Source organism: Saimiri boliviensis, chromosome 2, assembly GCF_048565385.1.
Source record: "Saimiri boliviensis isolate mSaiBol1 chromosome 2, mSaiBol1.pri, whole genome shotgun sequence".
Lineage (NCBI taxonomy): Eukaryota > Metazoa > Chordata > Mammalia > Primates > Cebidae > Saimiri > Saimiri boliviensis.
Window position 1 is genome coordinate 160518945 of NC_133450.1, and position 16806 is coordinate 160535750.

The 16806-nt window shown below is 38.6% G+C and overlaps 1 protein-coding gene across 7 annotated transcripts in view; it reads left to right on the plus strand.

Moving 5' to 3' along the window:
* KDM4C (lysine demethylase 4C) overlaps positions 1-16806 on the plus strand; it is a 398790-nt gene that overhangs the window by 95027 nt on the left and 286957 nt on the right. The gene's annotated exons all lie outside the window — the stretch shown is intronic.

Genomic DNA, 16806 nt, shown 5'->3' on the forward strand with positions numbered 1-16806 from the left:
GGTAGGAGAAAATGTCTGGCTCAACACTACTTGGAAACATTCTTGAAGTCAGAAACAAAACCCCACATTTAAAAAGAATGAGTTATATCTCGACAGAGGGTTTTGTTCTGTCTAGGGAAAAGATGGTGAATTTTCAACTAGACATCTATTTAGATTCTGTCCCCTTTGGGAAAGTACATTGGAAGAAGCTAGTCAGTTCTTGTCACGATTTAAGTGTACTTTACCTGTTTAACCTATCAGGTAAATAACTGTTGGATACTAGGCTTAATACCTCGGTAGTGAAATAATCTGTACAACCAACCCCCATGACATGAGTTTACCTGTATAACAGACCTTCACTTGTACCTGCAGTCCTAAAATAAAAGTAAACTAACAAAAAAGAATCTGCTAGGATTGTGACAAGAGACGCAGAGTCTGAGCCCAGCTTCTGAAGGCTGTAACACAGTCCTCTTTACTCTTCCAGTAGTACAGGGCAAATAGTTTTTACATCGAAGTTAATTTGTATGTTTTTCCACGTGTTACTTGGGATCTATTTTAATTCATGTTAAAAATGGTCTCAACATTGTATTTCTCTAGATTGAGAATACTTTTTTTGAGATTGGGCTTCTTGCTTAAAATCTTAGGAAAGTTGATTAACTTACCCCAGCTGACTCATTTTTTATAAAAGTGTCAAAAATGAAAAAAACTAAGGCTATTTGCTTAAGATGGAATATATATATATATATATATATAATATTACAGTTATTAAAAATGTATGTTTGCTTAAGTTATTGTAAAAGCATTTCCAGCAAGTGATTGATCACTTTTACCCAGGGCATAGGCAGTATGTGGAAATAAATCTCTGCACTGGACTTGAAACTAACAAATCTTCAATTGTTAAGTTTTTTTGTCACTTCTTGAACCAACTTTGGCCTTTTTTATTATAATTTATATAGCTCTGATACTCAGTTTTACCATTTGTTCTGTTCTCATAGAGCTCTTCATTAATTTGTGTATTTTGATCTTATTTCTCCCATGAGATACTCAACTTCTTGAGGGCAGCACCACATGTGTCCTATCTTTGTTAACCTGGCATCACAACTTGTATATCATAGATATGTGCAGTTTCATGTTTCTTTCAGCTGTTGCTAATCTTATAATATACTTTTAACTTCTTAGGGATGAATCTGACAAAGCCAGCCTATAGAAAAATAGAGTCATGCATACTATGTGATGCCTTGATTAGAACTAGCTTGATGTATAGGAAATTTTAGAATTACAGAAAACTGCTTCTTAGAAATTTTAAGACAGTCCACTATATTTTGACTGTCAGTGATAATCACAGATTTATATTTGCTGCATAAGAGAAATCTACAAACAAAATACCTCAAATGTAATATAGCCAATTGTCATAAGTCCATCCCTTCTTCCCTCTCTTCCTCCTAGTGACTTATTTGTGTGGGCTTCATAGGGGATTTTCTTATTTGAGGAATCATTCATAAAGTTTCTTGAACTCATGCATAAAGTTATTTACAGTAACTTTTTTTCCTTTCTTGAGACGAAGTCTCACTCTTTTTCCCAGGCTGGATTGCAATTGCATGATCTCAGCTTACTGCAACTGCCACCTCCCAGGTTCAAGCGATTCTCCTGCCTCAACCTCCCAAGTAGCTGGGACTGTAGGTGTATGCCACCATGCCTGACTAATTTTTATATTTTTAGTAGAGGTGGGGTTTTGCCATGTTGGCCAGGCTGGTCCTGAACTCCTAACCTCAGATTATTCACCCCCCTTGGCCTCCCAAAGTGTTGGCATTCTAGGCATAAGCCACCATGCCTGATCTACAATATATATTTCTGAGAGGACTTGACAGTCAGTTGCATAATCTCTGATATGATTTTCTAATCAGAGACAAAAAGCTTATTTAACAAATTTCCTTGAAGTGTGGTTAAAAAAATGAGAGGTTTTGGGGAAGGTATTATGCCTGAGAAAGGACTTGAATTAGATGGGTTGCCTTTATTGTCTTCATATCCCTTAAGTTACATCTCTGTGTCTACGTAATGAAGATTAACCTTATTTAGGGAATGTTTGGTATTAGCAGAAACATTTGACCATTTACTGTTTACTTTTATTTTAATATTTCAAGCTTTGTTTATTTTTTTCAGTTTGCATGTTACTTGTAGTTTGGTTGCTTTGAATAAAGTGTACTTTTGAAAATCTCTTAATTCTCAAGGAAGTTTCCAACTGTAAAGAAGCTATACAGGTAGTTTTCCCTTGAAGGTTACACTTCAGGCTGGGTGCAGTGGCTCACACCTGAAATCTCAGCACTTTAGGAGGTTGAGGCAGGTGGATCACCTGAGATCAGGAGTTCGACACCAGCCTGGCCAACATGATGAAACCCCATCTCTACTAACAATACAAAAAGAAAGTTAGCCAGGTATGGAGGTGCATACCTGTAATCCCAGCTACTCAGGGGGCTGAGGCAGGAGAATTGCTTGAACCCAGGAGGTGGAGGTTGTAGTGGGCCAAGATCGTCAAGATCGTGCCATTGTGCTTCAGCCTGGGTGACAGAGTAATACTCTGTCTCAAAAAATATATATAGATCTCAAGCCTGTAATCCCAGCACTTTGGGAGGCCGAGGCGGGTGGATCACGAGGTCAAGAGATCGAGACCATCCTGTTCAACATGGTGAAACCCCGTCTCTACTAAAAATACTGAAAATTAGCTGGGCATGGTGGCGTGTGCCTGTAATCCCAGCTACTCGGGAGGCTGAGGCAGGAGAATTGCCTGAACCCAGGAGGCGGAGGTTGCGGTGAGCCGAGATCACGCCATTGCACTCCAGCCTGGGCAACAAGAGCGAAACTCCATCTCAAAAAAAAAAAAAAAAAAAAAAAAAATATATATATATATATATATATAGATAAATAAATAAACTTGAGTCACAGGAAATCTTGAAAATGATTCAGTGCTTTTTGGAGTTCACTGTGGTGGAACTTTATAAGACAGTTTTTGTGGAATCTTTTAAGGTACTTTATATTATTCATGGATGATGTGATTATTTGTTTTCTTTGATACATAATAGTTATACATATTTTGGGGTACATGTGATAATACATTCATATAATATTAAAGATCAAATCAGGGTAACTGGGATATCTATCGCCTTAAATATTTATGACAACTTATACAGAAAAGAATGGAAACAAAATAAAAACAGAAAACCCTATGTTTTAACTCACCCCCGCATCTTATGTTTTGATTTTTTTGTTTTCTTAATTTACTTATTTTAATATTGCCTGCTTTTGAATAGGTTGCTGTGGTTATTGTTTTTGATATATTTTTCTTTGGGGCTTTTTACTGGAGTTATGTGTGGATTGCATCTGACTTTCTTTGTGTAGCTATGAAGGAATACCTGTAGCAGGGTAATTTATAAAGAAAAAAGATTTATTTGACTCTCAATTCTGATGTCTAGAAAAGTTCAGGATTAGGCTGCTGCCTCTGGTGAGGGTCACATGTTGCTTCCATTCATGGTGGAAGGTGAAAAGAAGCCAGCATGTGCAGAAATCACATGGTAAGAGAGACAAATCAAGAGTGAGAAGGAAAGGAGGGCCAGGCTCTTTTTAACAGCCTGCTCTTATGGGAACTAATTGAGTGAGAACTTTCTGATTACCAGGAAGATGGCACCAGGCCATTCATGAGTGATCCACCCCCATGATGGAAACACCTTCCATTAGGCCACACCTCCAACGTTGAGGATCAGCTTTCAACATGAGTTTTGGAGGTGTCAAATATTCAAAACGTACCAATACCACAATTACAGTAATAGAGTATTCTGAGTTTGTTTATAGACTTAATTTTCTGGTGGGTTTTACATCTTTAAATGTTTTCTTCTTGCACATTAATGGGTTTTTTCTGCTCCCCACTTGATATTGAAGAATTCCCTTTAAGATTTCTTGTAAGATGGGCCTGGTTATGGTGAATTCTCTCAGCTTTCATTTGTCAGTGAAAGACTTTATCATTCCTTTATGTTTAAAGGATAGCTTTGCTGGTTACAGTATTCTTGGATGACAGACCCTGTTTTTCAGCACTTTGAAAATTCCATCTCACTGCTTCTTGGCCTGTGTGATTTCACTGAGAGGTCTGTTGTCAGATGAATTACGTAAAGCTCCTTTATATGTCTTTTGCTTCTTTTCTCTTCCTAATTTTAAGATCCTTTCTTTGTCTTTGAACTTTAAGAAATTTATTACCTATCTTAGGGTAATCTTGTTTGGGCCATACCTGCTTGGTGGTCTCTGACTTTCCTTTACCTGGATATTTATATCTTTTTCAAGTTTCAGAAAGTTTTCTGTTATTATTTCTTTGAATAAGCTTTCTACTCATTGCTCTTGCTCAGTTCCCTCTTGAACAGAAGTAATTTTTAGATTTGATCTTTTGAGGTAATTTCTATATCTTGTTGGCAATCTTTTTTTAAAATTTATTTTTTTTCTCTTGTGTCTATTTTCAACTAGCCTGTCTTCAAGCTTACTGTTTCTTTCCTCTGCTTGATCAATTCTGCTGTTGAGAGCCTCTGATGAATTTTTTAGTTCAGCAAATATATTTCTTAGTCCCAAGATTTCTGTATGATTTTAAAAAAGTTATTTCAATCTCTTTTTTAAATTTCTCTGATAAATTCTTGAATTGCTTTTCTGTGTTATCTTGGAGAATACTGGTTTCTTTCAAAGTGCTATTTTGAATTCCTGATCAGAGAGCTCACATATAGCTATCATTAGGGCCAGTCAGTCACAGTTTTCTTGCTTTGTCCATTTGAGGAGGTCATGATTCCCTGTTTGCTGTTGTTTCTTGTGGATATGTGTCTATGTCTTTGCATTATTGTAGACATAGTAATTTATCTCAATCTTCTCTGTTTTCTTTTCTTTCTTTTTTTTTTTTTTGAGACAGAGTCTTGCTTTATCATCTGGGTTGGAGTGCAGTGACGTTATCTAGACTCACTGCTACCTCTACCTCCCAGTTTCAAGCAATTCTGCTGCCTCAGCCCGTTGTAGGTGGCATTATAGGCATGTGCCACAGTGTCCAGCTGATTTTTGTAATTTTAGTAGAGATAGGATTTTTACCATGTTGACAAAGCTGGTCTCGAACTCCTGACTTCAGGTGATCTGCCTGTCTCGGCTTCCTGAAGTGCTGGGACTGACTACAGGCATGGAGCCACCACACTCAGCCTTTTTCTTTGGGGGTGGGTGTTACTATTAGGTACGACTAATTACGGATTCTTATAATTAACCTTGGACATATTTACCAAGAATATTCCTGAATATCCTTTTTTCTTTTCTTTTTCTGCTTGGTTACTGCTTCCTTTTTGGTACCAGATGGTGTCTTATGCCCAGGTTTTTTTTTTTTTTTTTTTAGCTCTAGTAAAGGATCAGAGTGCTGCCTGTCTTGAATGGGGGATTTCCCAAAGGGTGCGAGAGGGCTAGCTATGGTGGAGACATAATGAACCCTCCAGTTGAGACATAATGATCCTTCCCAGAGGGTTCATTCCTGGGAGGCCTGTGGAACAAACCTCCTACAGTGTAGTACTGCTGAGCAGCCACTCTTATTTGGCATCTCCTTTGGCTGAGTTGCAGAGTAGAGTTTCCAGGGAATGTTATTCTTGCCATCCCTCTTTGTGTCTAGCTGTCATCAGGGATATTTCTTTCTTTAGGTACTCCCAGTGCTTTCTACAGATTAAAGAAGGGACCTGTCTCCTACTAGGAAACCCACAGTGTTCAGGAAGCTGGTTGTCTACTCTATTCTCATGTAGAAACAGTGAGTGGAGAGTATATTTTCTGCACCCTTGATTCAGGCAGATCAAAGGAAGGGGTGCTTAGGATAAAGAAGTCTGTCTTATTCTCTTACCATTTGCTTGGAATTTTTTTACTTCTGTGTGACCCTGGGAACTGAACCTTCCTCATATTTGAGTTCTAGGATATTCCTGGTGATGACTTGCTGCTGTGTATTTGTTTTTGGTTTTCTGTGGGGGTTGTGGGAGGAGTGAATCCAGCTTGCTTCTGTAGTACCATTTTGGTATCAGAAACCATAATTGATATTTGAATAAATGATAAGTTGAAAAGAGTACTATTCTCTGAAGATTTCATATAAGGTAAAATTATTTTTTATTGGGGAAAGTTTGCTTCAGAAAATTTCTGATATGGGCAGACAGCTTTTTATGGGCATGTTTTTCACTTATCGGTTTTTTATGTTCTTGCATTTTAGAATCTTCTCGAAATGGCATCTTTACCTGTTTTGTTAATGCTTAATGCTGCTATAAAACATTGCATCTATGTTTGGTGATATACGGTTTATCTATTTTTCTAATTGTTCATTAAATACTTACTGAGCACACACCTGTGTCAGGTACTGGACTAGATATTAGCAATACCATGGTGAACTTGATGGAATGGTTTCTACATATGAAACTTACAGTTGAGACATAAAGCTTTTAGCCCCTCCCTCCACTTCTCCACTGTGTTTTATTGCAGTAGCAGAACTCTTGTTAGCGAAATTTTAGTGGAATTAAAATCTTCCATGGAATCCAAGTCTTACATAGAACACTTAACGTATCAATCAGAAAGAACATTTCCCGAGATGGGTCCCTACTTTGGAAAAACTTTAACACAGATTTTCTAAAGTGTCTAAACTTGAAAGTTTCTGCGCAATCTTAATAATTAAAGCAAAAAACATAAGGCAGAGCTGATCTGGATGCAGCGTGTGGTGGGAAGCTTTCCCGCACCAAACCTTTCCTGGAGGCACCTTGTAGAGCTGTGTCTCTGTAAAGATACCAGATAAAAAAACCCTCGAGAAAAAGAACTCAGCTGGAGCTTTGCTTCTCCCTTACGCCACCTGTGGCCCATTTCCTGACAGAATGTTTAGGTGAAATAGAGAAATTCTCGCAGCCATATGTGCAGGCATTCATACGTAAGGAAACTTTAGTAGGAAAGTATCCTCACATGAAGAGAGTTTCCATAGATAATGTAGCATTAATCCCAGGAAACTCTGGGAGCTTTGGGGTGCGGAAAGCAGTTTGAAGATTAGTCAACTGGATCACTTAGTTGAATCACCCCTCGGTATCCTTGAGCAATTCGTTCCAGGTTCCATTCACAATACCAAAATCTGTGGCTGTTCATGTCCCTGATAATAAAGTCCATGTTGTTTACATATAACCCATGAGCATTCTCCCCTGTCCTTTAAATCATTTCTGGATTACTTGTAATCCTTAATGCAATGTAAATGCTATGTAAATAGCTGTTATACTGAATTGTATAGGGAATACTGACCAAAAAAACAATTTGTACATGATCACTACCAACGCAACAGTTTTCACCCCAACATATTTTTGATCTGTGATTGGTTGACTCCATGAATGTAGAACCCTAGGTATGGAGGGGTGACAGTACTAGAAAGGTCACTTTACTACTGCATGTATTCTCTGTTGAGTATTTTGGAGAGGTCAGGAAAGCTTTTTAAAGGATTGTCCAGAGTTGATGTCAACTAATTTAGAATACAGGAGAGGTCAGGAAAGCTTTTTTAAAGGTTGATATCAACTAATTTAGAATACCTTTTTTCTCATGAAAAATAGTGTGCAGGACACGAAATTATTTTCTACTTAGAAAATATTCAGTAGACTAGGTAATATAAAAAATGGTAATATAAAAGACTAGGTAATATAAAAGAAGGTAATATAAAAGATAACTAACAAGACCTCATAATTTAAAACGTAATTATTCTTGAAAGTCAAGTTTTGTGCAGTTATTGTCTTACCAGATTTTATAATAATGATGTTAGGTAATGGTAACTTACTAATTTTTCTGATTGTTCAGGGAAGTACTTTACATGTATATGGATGTCAAATTGTATTTGAAATCCCAGATTAAAAAGAAATGCCCAGGGCCGGGCGTGGTGGCTCACGCCTGTAATCCCAGCACTTTGGGAGGCGGAGGCGGGTGGATCACGAGGTCAAGAGATCAAGACCATCCTGGTCCACATGGTGAAACCCCGTCTCTACTAAAAATACAAAAAATCAGCTGGGCATGGTGGCGCGTGCCTGTAATCCCAGCTACTCAGGAGGCTGAGGCAGGAGAATTGCCTGAACCCAGGAGGCGGAGGTTGCCGTGAACCAAGATCGCGCCATTGCACTCCAGCCTGGACAACAAGAGCAAAACTCCGTCTCAAAAAAAAAAAACTGCCCACTTTTATAAAGCTTAGTTATTCCCTTCTTGTAAGGATTTTTTCTCACTGTAGCTTCCTCAGTTATGACTGCCTGCACATATGGTTGTAGGGTTTCTGGTTTTCATCTAAATGTTATGTCAGGAAATGGACCACAAATGGCATAAGGGTGTGGCTAAGCTGTAGCTGAGCTCCTTTTCTCGGGGCTTTTAATCCTATGTTCTGTAGGGCCTCATTTCAGACACCTCATTCTCTAGGCCATACATACTCTTAGATGCCTAGCTTCTAAGGCAAGAGGACTGGTATTTAAGTGTCACCTCTTTACATACATGTTTATTGTTACTGTTTTAGCTTAGATTACTTGGGGAGTTCACTCTGAGATATGTGTGTCAGGGCTTTCTTGTTTAGTGCTCCAGGAATAACACTGTGAGCAGTGAGGAAGGGAGGACTGGGCAGAAGGGGAAGTTATACTCCAGCAGAGTCCTAGGCAGATCCTAAGGGCAGTGGTGAGGCTGACATTGCCCTTCAGAATTGCCCCAAATTCAGGCAAGATGGCCAAGCCTTTATACACAAGGGTAGGCCATCCATTGCATGTGGGATGCCATTCCCTTCCTCTTCAAGGGGTTGGTTTTGTCGGAGGGAACTGGAGCTCAGGGTGAGTGTGATAGGAGGCGAGGCGCTTTTCTTTCGTGAAGGCAGCAAGGGCCTTGCCAGGAATGGGACTTGGCAGTCTGCCTGCAGCATCCCCTATAGCCATGCTTTCTGTTTCTCACATTCATCTATTTTTAAGAACTGAGAATTAAGTATGAAATGTTCTGCTTTCCACAGTTAACTAACAAGACCTCATAATTTAAAACGTAATGCTTAATTTTTAATAAATGCACAAGTATTAAAAAACTTTTTAGCACCATAAGTAATGTGAAAATGTAACAGAGTTACATCTGTAAAATCCATAGTTACTCAATCTTTTTGACAATTGGTTATGAATATGCTTTGATTAAAAAGTGTATTATAAATTAACTACTTCAGGAATTTGAGTTTTGTGAAATATAATATAGACACTTAACTTTTTTGATTTATAAAGCATTTTTGTAACAAGAACTCCCTTGATCTCCCCTGAAAAAAAAACAACCACTTCAGGTAGTGGTTTGCTGGTCTTACTCTTTGTATCTGCAGTTTATTTAAAACCCCATTGTCTTTTGCTTGTTCATTTTAAGAGGGGGTTTTCCCTGTGGAGGACAGGTGGGCTCTTTCACTTCTTTCTTTTTGACATCTTCATAGTGATTTTTCGGGAAGCAGGGTTGGGAAATGGGGTTGGAGAGTAGACCTTGTTCTTTGCAGTTAAAATAGGTCTGATGTCGGGTGCCAGCTCTATCATCCATCTTGCTCAAGTGAAGAGGTGCCTGTAACTAAGCTTTGACTTTCTCCATAGTTAAATGGAGGTAGTAGTGGGACTTGTATTACAGCATCTTAGCATCAGCTCTGGTGTGTTATCAGTGCTCAATGAATAATGGCTGTGATGAGCTGTAGTTATATTTACTGGTCAGTTCTTTTTCACTGCGTTTTTTGAACACTTTAGCGAAGGTGGAGGGCAAGTCAGGCACACAAGCTTATGCCAGGAATGGGGCAGGGAGGATTATTTTGGGGTTGCTACCTATTTAAAAAATTGTCCTTGAGGGACTGGGCTTTCTCCTTCACGGGGGATGACTATGAGCAAAACAGCAACAACAAGCAGAAATATAAATAAGGGAGGAAATGATTACTTCACACAGCCCTAGTTAGGCGCAGGGGACATAGGGCAGGCCTGATTTAGGACTGACCTGCCTGACTGTGACATCGGTCTGGAAGGAATTCTCCCCTCTGTGGTCCTGGATGTCACAAGGTGAGTGGAAACCGGGCCGTGTGGAGGTACTGCAGCCCCTGTTGGTGAGAGAGACAGAGGGACCCTTGGCAGCTGCCTGTGACAGCCCCGTGACAGAGGTCTGGGCAGTGGGACAACAGAGAACATTTGGTTCTAAGCACACAGCCCCAGGGCTCCCGAAAGACAAGACGGAGTTTCGCGAGAGTGATCTGAAAAGTAGGAGTTAGTCTTGGAGAAGTACTGGCGAATGAGTAAGTGGATTGAGCGTATCTTGAAAGAAGTACAAAGAGGACAGTTCTCAGAGAAAACTTGAACCAGAGAAAGTAGATTTTCAGAAGTATATATTTACCTACTATTATTGTGAAATACTGGCCTAATGTTATTCAGATAGAGATAGTGTTTGTATCACAGCCACCAGGCAACATCAGCTTATGTATATTTGTTGATCTGATCAGGCCATTCTACACCTGAAGATGTTTAGAGGAATTTTGTTTTCCTTGACCTTCAAAAAAAAAATCTTTAAAAAAATTTATAGAAGACTTCTGTTTTAAAGGCAGCATTATCGTGTGCATATCTAATTAGTGTGTTCATAGTTCATTAGTGATTTCAGTTTTTTAGTGTTAGCAGTGCTTTGGCAATATGCAGAATAGCTGAAGAAAAACCCTACTGTCCCAAAGGTTAAACGGATAATTATTAATTTTAACAAATCAGTATGTACTTGAGGGTATACAATGGTAGGCATTTTATCTGATGGTTTTCAAAGTACAAAAAGAAAAGTGCAAAGTACATTCTTATCTTCAAAGAATTGGGAATTAGCTACATAATTGAGCAACTGCGGCCCATAATATAGGGCCTGGCTATAGTCACTATACAAGGTAGTCGAAAATTGGTAGTTTATGTGAAAATGTCTGGGTGGTGGTAGGCTTTTTCTACCTCATGCAACTCAAGGCTTATCAAGATAGATATGATTTATGCACATTGAGCAGCATCTTACTTTGGGAAGTAGTATATAATAGTACATGATATAAAATTGAAGGGCTCTGGGAGGAAGAAAAGGGAAAAGTTTGCTGAGATTTGTAATGGTCAAAGAAGGTTGGAGTTAAATTGTGAGTGTCTTGAGAGCCAGGCAGTGAGGCATGAAGGTTTTTATACTGTAATAGTGACAATAGTCTAGCTGAAGGCTGATAAAGGTTGAAATTGGGATGATACTGCTGGGAGATAGATACAGGGTTTTGAGGTTGTAGAGTGGATAGGACTTGTTAGTGGCAGAGAAGATGAGAAATAGAGAGGTGTTGATTTGGGGTGGAGAGTTCTGTAAATGGCTATTAGGTCCGCTTGGTCTAGAGCTGAGTTCAAGTCCTGAATATCTTTGTTAATTTTCTGTCTTGTTGATCTAATATTGACAGTGGAATGTTAAAGTTTACCACTATTACTGTGTGGGAGTCTAAGTTTCTTGCTTTATAAATGTGGGTGCTCCTGTATCGGGTGCATATATATTTAGGAGAGTTAACTCTTCTTGTAGCATTGGTCCCTTTACCATTATGTAATGCCCTTCTTTGTCTTTTTTGATCTTTGTTGGTTTAAAGTCTGTTTTACTAGAGACTAGGATTGCAACCCTTGTTTTTTTTTTTTTTTTTTTTGCTTTCCGTTTGCTTGGTAAGTATTCCTTCATCCCTTTATTTTGAGCTTATGTGTATCTTTGCATGTGAGATGGATCTCCTGAACACAACACAGGCAAAGTAGATTTAGTATAATTCTTTCTCTATTTTTGAGATGGAGTTTCGCTTTTGTTGCCCAGGCTGGAGTGCAGTGGCACGATATTGCTTCACCTCCACCTCCCGGGTTCAAGTGATTCTCCTGCCTCAGCCTCCCAAGTAGCTGGGATTACAGGCATGCACCACCATGCACAGATAATTTGTATTTTTAGTAGAGATGAGGTTTCTCCATATTGATCAGGTTGGTCTCAAACTCCTGACCTCAGGTGATATACCCACCTTGGCCTCCCAAAGTGCTGGAATTATAGACATGAGCCACCTTGCCTGGTGATTTAGTATAATTCTTAAGGGTCCTATGGTTTTCAGAATGGTAAGTGAACATTGAAGAATGTAATTTAAAGTCACCAGCTACATTTGCCTTGAACAAGAGAGTCCTGCCTCTCTTTTGTAGCTTTTTTTTTTTTTTTGGAGACAGAATACATATGTATTCTGAGTGCCAGGGTGGAAGCCTGCATGTGGGATTGTTGATGTTGCAAAAGAGGGAGTGGGAGTTCTCCTGGGGGGAGAGGAGAGCTTGAGCTGAGCTTGGAAAGAGGAGTGGGTGTTTTGCTGTATCTTATTCCTGTTTAGGACAATATGACTAATTTTGTCCTGGTACCTGGTAGTTAGAACTATGAAATAATCTTAGAAATGTAAATAGGTAATGATACTTACTTCGGATGTAAGATAAGTGTCCCAGAGTTGAGGCATTTTAGTTCATCCCTAGTGGTGATAACTTTGAGTGTTTTGAGGCATCAGAGGTCATCCCTTCTCTTTTGCCCTCTTCTTATTAGTTCACACTAACTGCCACATGATAGTAGATTAGCCTGGGAACTTGATGTTGCTGAGATCCATGTGCCACAATCTAGGCTTCATTCTGATAGGTCTTAGCCATATCTATATGTATCTCTACCCCCCACTACTTACATGGAAAGTGCCGTGAGTTTTTCCTGCAGTGCTTTCTGTGTGCCAGGTGCTCAGCAACTATCTCGTGAATTGAATTAGATTGTATTAAAGTGATTCTTACTAGCAACACATCTTTTTTATTTTATTTTATTTTTTATTTTTATTTTTTGAGACGGAGTTTCGCTCTTGTTACCCAGGCTGGAGTGCAATGGCGCAATCTCGGCTCACCGCAACCTCCACCTCCTGGGTTCAGGCAATTCTCCTGCCTTAGCCTCCTGAGTAGCTGGGATTACAGGCACGTGCCACCACGCCCAGCTAATTTTTTGTGTTTTTAGTAGAAACGGGGTTTCACCATGTTGACCACGATGGTCTCGATCTCTTGACCTCGTGATCCACCCGCCTCGGCCTCCCAAAGTGCTGGGATTACAGGCTTGAGCCACCGCGCCCGGCCAACACATCTTTTTTAAAGGAGAACTTTGGGACAGTAGCCCAAATGACTCAAACAACCACCCAGTGATTTAAGTACCCTGCATTTGCTCAGGCCTGCGATTGTGCAGGAGAGAAAGAGAACATAGGGCCTAATTGTCAGGCTGCTGGAGGGTTGAGTTTTGGATATTCTGATGGGTTGCATAAAGGTACTGTGCCTTCCTGGAATCTTTCAAATTGTAATCAGCCTTTTATGTGCTTGTCTGACCCTTGATGTTATGATTTATTGAATTGATATATGCATATGTATAGATATATATTTATAAATATATAAAAGAAATATAAATAAAAATATATAATAAAATATATAGCTATACATATATAAATATATATAATATATAATAAAATATATATAATATATGCATAATATATAAAAAATATATATATTTTTTGAAATGGAGTTTTGCTATTGTTGCCCAGGCTGGAGGGCAATGGCACAATCTTGACTCAACACAACCTCTGTCTCCCGGGTTCAAGCGATTCTCCTGCCTCAGCCTTCTGAGTACCTTGGATTACAGCCATGAGCTACCATGCCCAGCTAATTTTTTGTATTTTTAATAGAGATGGGATTTCTCTATGTTGATCAGGCTTATCTCAAACTCTTATCCTTGGGTGATCACCCCAACTTGGCCTCTTAAAGTGCTGGGATTACAGGTGTGAGCCACCATGCCCAGCCTGAACTGCTATTTTTTGAACATTTTCTCAAGCTTCTTGGATGTGAAGATAAGCAAGTCATGCTCAGCTCATTGCCTCATAAGTGATTTAGCCATTGTTTATACTTGATCTTAGCCAAAAGACTGAGAAGCGGTTTAGCCATTGTTTAGTAATGACTCAGTTGACAGGTTCCGTATTCTGTGAGGTAGACGAGGTCTGACAGTGGGAAGTGGTTTGTGCAATGCCTGTTAGATGGTGCTTTCCAGTTCTTGTCAAATATGCATTTCCCTCTAACAGACGAAGCTGATTGCTGGAAAACACATGAAAACATATGTACCTTGGTGTTTTGTTGGCTTTTCTTTCTTCCTCTCTCTTCCTATGGCATGCTTTGAAACAGATTAGAGTTGTGTTTGGCTTCAAATTGCTGCAGTTGCCCATCAAGGTGGTGCTGTGATGTAGGGTTAGCAGGGGTGCTATTGCAGACAAGACAGTGAGTCTAGTGTTCAAATGCAGTGTGCCTGAGTGCCCCTGAAGCTATGTGCCCACCTTCTTACAGGCAAGGGCTGTCAGCCTATACACATTGCCTGCAGGTTTGAAAGTGTTATGTGAAACCTTTGTTTAGCATTCTGACTTGGGCCATTCATTGTGATATTACTGGAAAAAAAATCTGAAGGAAAAACATAAAAAAGCATGGCATACAGAAATCCATCATCTGACATCGGGGACGTTGTGGGGAGTCAGGACCAAGCAAAGGTTCTTAGATATGGTAATTAGAAATCACCCCATTCTTTCGTTCATTCATCACAATGTACTGCCCTGTCAGAATCACCTAGGGAGTTTTTTTCAAAGTACTGTGGGTACTGTATCCCTGAGGTATGTGTGTTTCTGCTGTCCCTCATTTTCCCAGGTGCCAGTTATTGCTTATAATTAGAGGTGTTAGTGCTTCTGCCTCTGTAATGGTGTGGAAACAAAAAAAAGGCTTAGAAAATGCTAAATGAGATTATTTCTAAAGGCCTTTCCAGCCCTGTGACTTGTATGTAGAAAACAGAATTGTTCTTTGATCTCCTTCGGCTTTATTGACACAGTGAGATAATTGATTAAAAGAACAGTAATATCTTCTGAGCGAGATTTTGGGGTTGTCAGGATGGTGCATGGAAGCATATTAATTCTTGACTGCTGAGTGGGATAGCGCTCTGATTTTATTGTTCATGGCAAGAACAATGATTTGTCTCTCGGATGAATTTCTAAAAAATTAAAATTAGTCTTTCCTAGTTCCTTTGTTATGTTGAAACATTAAAAACAGAAGAATCTGGTGATTGCATTCCAGTTTTATTAGCATTATTACTTATCTTCAGACCGTCCTTTGTCAGACCCTTGGGCAGGGTTTTGGGCTCATTGAGGGATTTTTTTTAAGTTATTTTTATATGAAACATTGTGCAGCTATGTCACTATTTAAATACTACGTAACCAAGCATAGCATTGATAACAGAAGAGAGAAGCATGTAAAATATTTCACAGAGATAAGCGTGGAGACGAGTAGATTCACTTTGAGCAAGATAATGACTAAGGGAAGGAGAGTGACCTTTCCTCGAAAGCATTTTTTCCCAGTTGTGTTTCACTGGATATTACCACAGTATGGCTTTCAGTTTGAGGATTCAGTTCCACTTGGGAAATAATACATGTCTTCCTGTACACAGGGCTGTAATTGGAGGGAAGTTTTCATTCTTTGATTATTTCTGAAGCTATTAAACTATAGCAATGATTGGTTAACCACAAGAATTTTATTAATAATTATTTATGATCTCAAAATGAACTTGATCTTTATAGAATTTTAAAAGAAACTGAGACACTGTTTTCCATCTAAAAGAAGAAAAGTAGAACTAATTAAATCATTTGGCTAAGATAGGAATAGCTTCACTGGGGAATACTTGTAGAAAATAATAGGCCAGTACGCCTACCTCGGAGGAGAAGAACGAGGAGATTGAATTGGTATGATTCAGATCCTAGGAATAAATTGAGGATCAGAATAGGGGTAGAGCCATCTTGCCTTACTTTTTCCTCCTTTCAGCAGATGTGGTTAGCTACATTTTCTCTGAGCAGATGGTTGAACTTTAGATTGAGGAGCTTTAACTTTACCAATTTTTCAGAAAAACGAATCTACATATATAAATATCTCCATCCATATCCTACCATTTGTTGGCAGACATTACATATATGTATGTATCTGTATGTGTATGTGTGTGATGAGGAAGGCTGACCCTCTTGTTTCGAAGGGACACACCCACACCCATACCCACACCAATTTTCTGGGTATATTTGTGGTATAAACCAGGAATTAAAAACTGGAAAGAAGTGGCCATAAATATACATTGGGTGATAGTTATTTAGTTATGCTAAAATTTTATCTTCCCATTTCAGTTGGAATAATTTCATTAGCAATGCCTTAAGCAACAGGATATATGATTAAATTTTCTTTTAGTGAATTGCCTAGTTACATCGGATCCAATTAAGTTTTGCATGTTATCAGTAGCATTAAATGAAACCAAGTGTCGTGTTAAGTACAATTAGTTAAGATACTTCAATAAGAAGTAACTTGTACTAAATATATATTGAGCTAGTAAGTACAGCAAATAGAGGTCTTCAAAAATATAGTTTATATTTAAAACATGAAATGATCATTCAAATTTATTAATCCATAAATTTCCTCATTAAATGCCTATACAATTTAATAATTGTATAGGATATTATGAGATTGTTGTTTTAAAATCTGTTAGCAAGTCAACAGTAAAAATGACCTCAACATCACTTTGAAACACCAGGAACTCAAAATGACTTTTTCTGCTCTTTAAGGGTGAAAACTTTTTCCGATAATCAAAATTTTAAAAGTCACATAATTATGAAATAAATAAAAACTGTGTTTTTTTTTTTAAGGCCGATAATCTTTTGCTTAAAGTGTGTTTGAAAATTACAGT